The following is a 5739-nucleotide window of genomic DNA, read 5'->3' as shown; positions in this document are numbered from 1 at the left end:
CAGTGACTGGGGATCTCAGTCCTTATGGCTTAAGGTTTCCCCCTCTTGAAACCCAAAGCAGATCTGAGATGAAGCAGGCTGGCAGGTGAACTCTACAGAGGAACCTCTGGGCTTGCACTGACTAAGGACAACAGCTGTGAGTGAGGTGCAGAGAGGGGATGGCTCATGTTAAAGGGCTTTTGGTTGCTGGACTTACGAACAATAGGGAGAAGGACACTGCCCAGCTTATTTGAGGGGTGGGTCTTTCCCTCATGGTTTAGGTTTATGTGTTGGGGCTGCTGACATGACTTCTGCTAACCCTGGGCTTACATTGCAGTGTAGACATACCCTGAGAGGGCATCTATACTGTGATAAAATCCCCCTGGCCTGGATGATCTGATTTGGGCTCCTGGGGCTCAGGTTGTGGGGCTAAAAACTGCAGTGGAGACATTTGGGCTCAGACTGGAGCCGAGGCTCGGAGACCCTCACCCCTCGTGGGGTCTCGGAGGGTGGGCTGAAGCCCAAGTGTCTACACTGTAATTTTATAACCCTGCAGCACAAGCCCCACAAGCCTGAATCAACTGACCCAGGGTTTGAGAATAGTGACTTGGGTGTGTTAATGGCAGTGTAGACATTATGCTAGGCTATGTCCGCACTGCAATGAAACACCCACGGCTGTCCCATGCCAGTGCAGGCTCCTAGGGTTTGGGCCGTGGGGTGGTAAATTTGCAGCGTAGACATCTCGGCTCAGGCTCAATACCGGGCTCTGGACCCCACAAGGTTGGGAGGGAGTTTAGCAAGGAAAAAAGGTACAATGGCAGTGGAGTATTACCCTGGACTCAATGGCATTTCTCCATTGGTCTGTCTGCTTTGGGGCAGGGACAATAACACGTCCTGCTGCATTTGTTATTTCAAAGGGCGGTTTAGGATTTTCATTCTCACACACGGTGCACAAAGCAGGACTCAACCCTTGGTGCAAACTAAATGAGCTGCTCACAGGTTCTGGCAGCGACAATGAGCCATTTGGTGTGAGAGCCCAGACCTGCCCTGTCCCAGAGGGAGGGGGTCATCTGCGAGGGGCTTAGAACACTCATCTACCAGCTCCTAACTCCCAAACTTTCAGTAACTCTGTTATCAGTGCCTGTGAGTGTTATTTAAACCATAAGAACAGCCACCCTGGGCTAGACCAAAGGTCCATCTAGCTCTGTATTTTGTCTTCTGACAGTAGCCAATACCAGGTGCCCCAACAGCCAGTCAATAAGGCACCACTGGGAGTTGAACCCAGGATCTCCTATGTACAAAACAGAGGCTTTAGCCAGCTAACCCACAGTGCCTGCCTGCAACTGAAGTGTCATGTGTGCCCACACCTGACTTCCCACCGGGACCTGACAAGCTTTGCTTCTGTTTGGATTCTGCAAAGCAGAGGAGCAGGTGAGGTTTTCCTTGCAAGCTGTGTGTGTGTGTGTGTGTGTGTGCGAATATTTGGCCAGGTCTGCACTACAAAGTTATTTCAGCATCATTATATTGCTCAGGTATGTGAAAAATACACAACGCTACCTCGGTCAACAGCTTGTGGCTGATGCACACACTGCAATACCACGTCTGGCGACAAAACTGCCCTGTTTTGGTGACAAAATAAAACGACCTCGACAAGAGGCCTAGAGCTTTTTGCAGCAAACTTAAAGTGACAAATTGTCAGTGTAAATGTTGCTGGTCATTATATCACCATAACTGGCCTCCACCAGTATCCCATCATGCCTGCTGTGAACTTGCCTGCCCTGCATTCCTGCTATAGAAGCTAGGCCCCTCCCCTTTCATAGCTCCAGAAAGTTCTGACAGCTAAGCCGCTGTCTACACTGGGATTAGGTTGATATAACTGCATTGCTTGGGGGGGGGTGTACATTTTTTACACCTCTAAGTAATGTAGTTACACAGACCTAATTTTGTAGCGTAGACCTGTACAAATAACCACTCACCCACACAGCTCCTCTGCTTTACAGAATCCAAACACGAGCAAAGCTTGTCAGGGCCCAGTGGGGATTGGCAGAGCATCAGGTATGGGCAGACACGGCACTGTAAGTAAGAGCAGGCACCATGGCTTAGCTGGTTAAACCCACTGCGTTGTAATCAGAAGACCCTGGGTTCAATTCCTAGTGGTGCCTTGGGGAGTGGCTTTTGGGGCACCTGACATTAGCTACTGTCAGAAAACAAGAGCTACATGGATCTTTGGTCTGGCCCAGTGTGTTTTTTCTTATGGTTTAAATTACACTCAAAGGCACTGATAATAGAGTTACTGAAAGTTTGCGTGTTAAGAGCTGATAGGTCAGTGGTCCAGTCCCCTCAATGCGGTTTCACCATTTCCACTCGCTAAACTCCCTCCCACCCTTCTGGGCTCCTAGAGCAGGGGACTGAGCCTGAGCCCAGACACGGACACTGCAACTTTACTCCAGACTAAGCCGCATGGCCCTGATTAGTGTGACCCGGGCCAGCCAAGGGTGTTTCATTGCACTGGAGACGTAGCCTAACATTATGTCTACACTGTGATTAACACACCCAGGGCACATGTCGCAAAGCCTGGGTCAGCTGACTCAGGCTTATGGGGCTCGGGCTGCAAGACTATAAAATTACAGTGCAGACAAATGGGTTTGAGCCCAACCTCTGAGGCCCCACGAGGGATGAGGGTTTCTGAACCCAGGCTTCAGCGTGAACACAAATATCTGCACCACAGTTTTTAGCCCCTCAGCTTTAGCTCTATGAGCCCAAGTCAGATGACCCAGGCCAGCCGTGCTGCCATCTTTATCCCAGGAGAGATGGACTCTAAGGGTACGTCTCCATTGCAATGTAAGCCCAGGTGTGGCACGCTGTGCTCAAAGCAGCACCTGGAAGCCCCATATTCACCACTCTCATATAATGATGACATGGTTTGTACAAAGTCTGTCTGGTGAGGTTTCATTTCAAAAGTCTTGATCTGTTGAACATTAATATCGTGTTGGATTGTGTGTGCTCGCATTGGTTGGGAAGTTATGAAGTTTTGCTCTGTGTGTGTTACTGAGATATGTTATGAGGTTAGGAAATGCCCCCCACCAGCCTTTCAGGTGTGACAATGGAGGAGCCAGACTCGCTGCTGGCCCATTGAAGGTATCCACACTCCCAAGGACTATCCCAGGAACCGTGTACAATGCAGGCTTCTCCGAGATAGCACGGAGACAATGGACACTGCTTGACTCACATGGTAGCAAAGGAGCTTCCTATCAAGTTGGAAAAAAACCATGAAAGAGGGGAAGAGACATCATGACTTGGCCTCTCTCCCCCACAACTCAGCAGCTGGAAACACACCTGGAGGCCAAAGACTGAACTGAACTGATTCAGAAATCAGAAGAGAATAATAACAATAATACTTTCAAACCAAAGTCCCCAAACAGACTAGTATTGGTTTTTCAGCAGAAAATTTTCAGTTTGGGGAATTTTGTTTTCTCAGTCAGACCTTGCCAAGGGAAGCAGGGAGAAAATGTTTGAGTTGCCTCCTTCAGAACAGCTTGGCCTAGACACTAGCTCTGGTTCACTGCTCTGGCCTTGCTCGGGTTGAGGGTATTTTAATAATTTGGGCAGGTCCCAGGGTGTTTGGGGGAGATGATGAGGATGTTCCCTTTTGAGATAAAAACTAAGAAATACAGCACTAGAGAATTTTTTTTAGAAATCTGGGATTTAGACATTTTATTCAAAGCAAGGGAGTTCTGAGTTTCTGAGAAGGTTTTTGTTTGCAAGAAGCAACATTTTTTGATCTGTCATTGTACCAAAGGGGGACATGGCTGTCTACAAAGGAGGGGTGAAGACTAAATGCATCTGATAAGTATGGGATCTGAATCCATGCAGACAGAGTACAATGGATTAGCAGTCCACCACCTTAACCACTCGGCCACCTCATCTGAGCTGTCACAAAAGAGACAGGAGGAGAAATCTAAGGCCAGCAGAGCTAGGGCCAATAAGGAGTTTTTAAATACTAAGCGGAAGCAGGGGCTGAATGAGCTCCCCCCTCACATCTAGTGAGGAGCTGGGGGAAAGATTTCAGGAACAGACCGTGTTTGCACAGACACGCCTACTCTGCCCAGCTATGCAGCATGATGGGGCCACTTCCCCAAAATGACCAGTTTTGGCTGGTGGTGGGTTACAAATCATTTTAGGATTGAGTGGAATGAAATGTTATTATCCTTCCTGCATGAGTGAAGGGCAGCAGGACATACGTTGTCGGTCCTGATGGAGGGGTGGGTGGGTGAGGAATTGCTTTTATTGGACTTTGTAGAAGTGATTGAGAACGTCACCCTAAACCTGTGATTCCCCAAACATTTCACACTGTGCCCTCTTAGCCATGGCTGTGGCCCCTCAGAAGCCGCGGTCAAGAACCGGGGTTGGGAGTGGGGCTGTTACTTGCTGGGGAGAGGGGTGCAGACAGGGGTAAGGGGGTCGAGGCCGAGCTGGGAGCCAGAGCCCCAGGCTGAGGGTGGGGTTGGGGAAGAGCTGGGGCAGAGTGGGTCTGAGTGCTGCTCCCTCCATGGGGGCTGGCTCAGGCCCTGAGGTGCCCCCATGAATGTTCCTCTGTGTCCCCCTAGGAGTCATGCCCCACATTTTGGGAACCACTGACCCCTACTCGCTAATCAGGGGCTAGTGATGCCAAAGCCCAGGGAAAGGGAGAACAAGTGCGGAGCCCCCAGCACTGGAACCATGTGAAGGGGCTGCAGGAGAGGGGCAATGGCTGGTGGCCCAGGGAGTTAAGGGCAAAGGGGGCACAGGAGGGGGCAGGAGTTAGGGGTGAAGGAGGTGCAAGGGTTGGGAGTGCAGGAGCTAGTGGTAAAGGGGAAGTGGGGATCGTCCAGGGGCAATGGGGAAGTGCCAAAGTACAAGCTTTGCCCAGGGCACCATTTCCCCTAATGCTGGTCTGAGCAAACAATTGGAAATGACCCTTCAGTGAGACCAGAACCATAGTGTAGAAAAACCCTTTGTTAAGTGGTGGTGGCTGAGTGCTTAGGGAGATGGGTTAGAAAGCAATGGGTGTCTCTCCGTGGGGGTTTGATTTTTTGCCTGCTGGGCAAGGCTGGGGTGTGGTGTCTCTATGGCTGCACTTTCAGTGTCCGATCTGCCACAGGGAGTCAAGTCTAGACATGTTCAGAGGCTCTATGCCAGGGTTTCTCAAACCCCCCTTCTGCCAAAAAAAACTTACTACATGTCCCTGGAAAAAGAGACCAGGTCCCTCCACACTGGGCAGAGGCAGGGGAGACTAAGCCTGAGCCCTGCCCCAGTGGCTTGAGGGATTCAGCGCTGGGTGGTGGGGCTCAGACTTTTGGCTTCAGCCCCAGGCCCAAACAAGTCTAATGCCAACCCTGGTGACCCCATTAAAACAGGGTTATGACCCACTTTGGGGTCCTGACTCACAGTTTGAGAACCACTGCTCTATGCTGAGGGGAGAGAGTTTTCCTGTGGGTGCAGTTAATCCACTTCCCAAGAGGTGGCAGCGATGTCAGTGGGAGAAGCTATATCGGTGGGTGTGCAAGCTGTGGTGTTTACCACATTTAAGAAGTTTAATCAAACCCCATTTTTAAAACCACCTGTGGTCTGGGAATGGCAAAGGAGCTCGATGAAGCAGGGTTTGTCCTGCAAAGTCCTGGAGATCACAATTCTATACTCCTGTCAGCCTGGGGGTATAGCTCAGTGGTAGAGTGCTTGACTGCGGATTAAGTGGCTCTTGATTCAAACCCCAGTGTTCTC

The sequence above is a fragment of the Mauremys mutica genome, unplaced genomic scaffold (assembly GCF_020497125.1).
Source record: "Mauremys mutica isolate MM-2020 ecotype Southern unplaced genomic scaffold, ASM2049712v1 Super-Scaffold_100101, whole genome shotgun sequence".
In the NCBI taxonomy this organism is placed as follows: Eukaryota; Metazoa; Chordata; order Testudines; family Geoemydidae; genus Mauremys; species Mauremys mutica.
The sequence above is the reverse complement of the archived record's forward strand: the minus strand, read 5'-3'. Positions refer to the sequence as shown.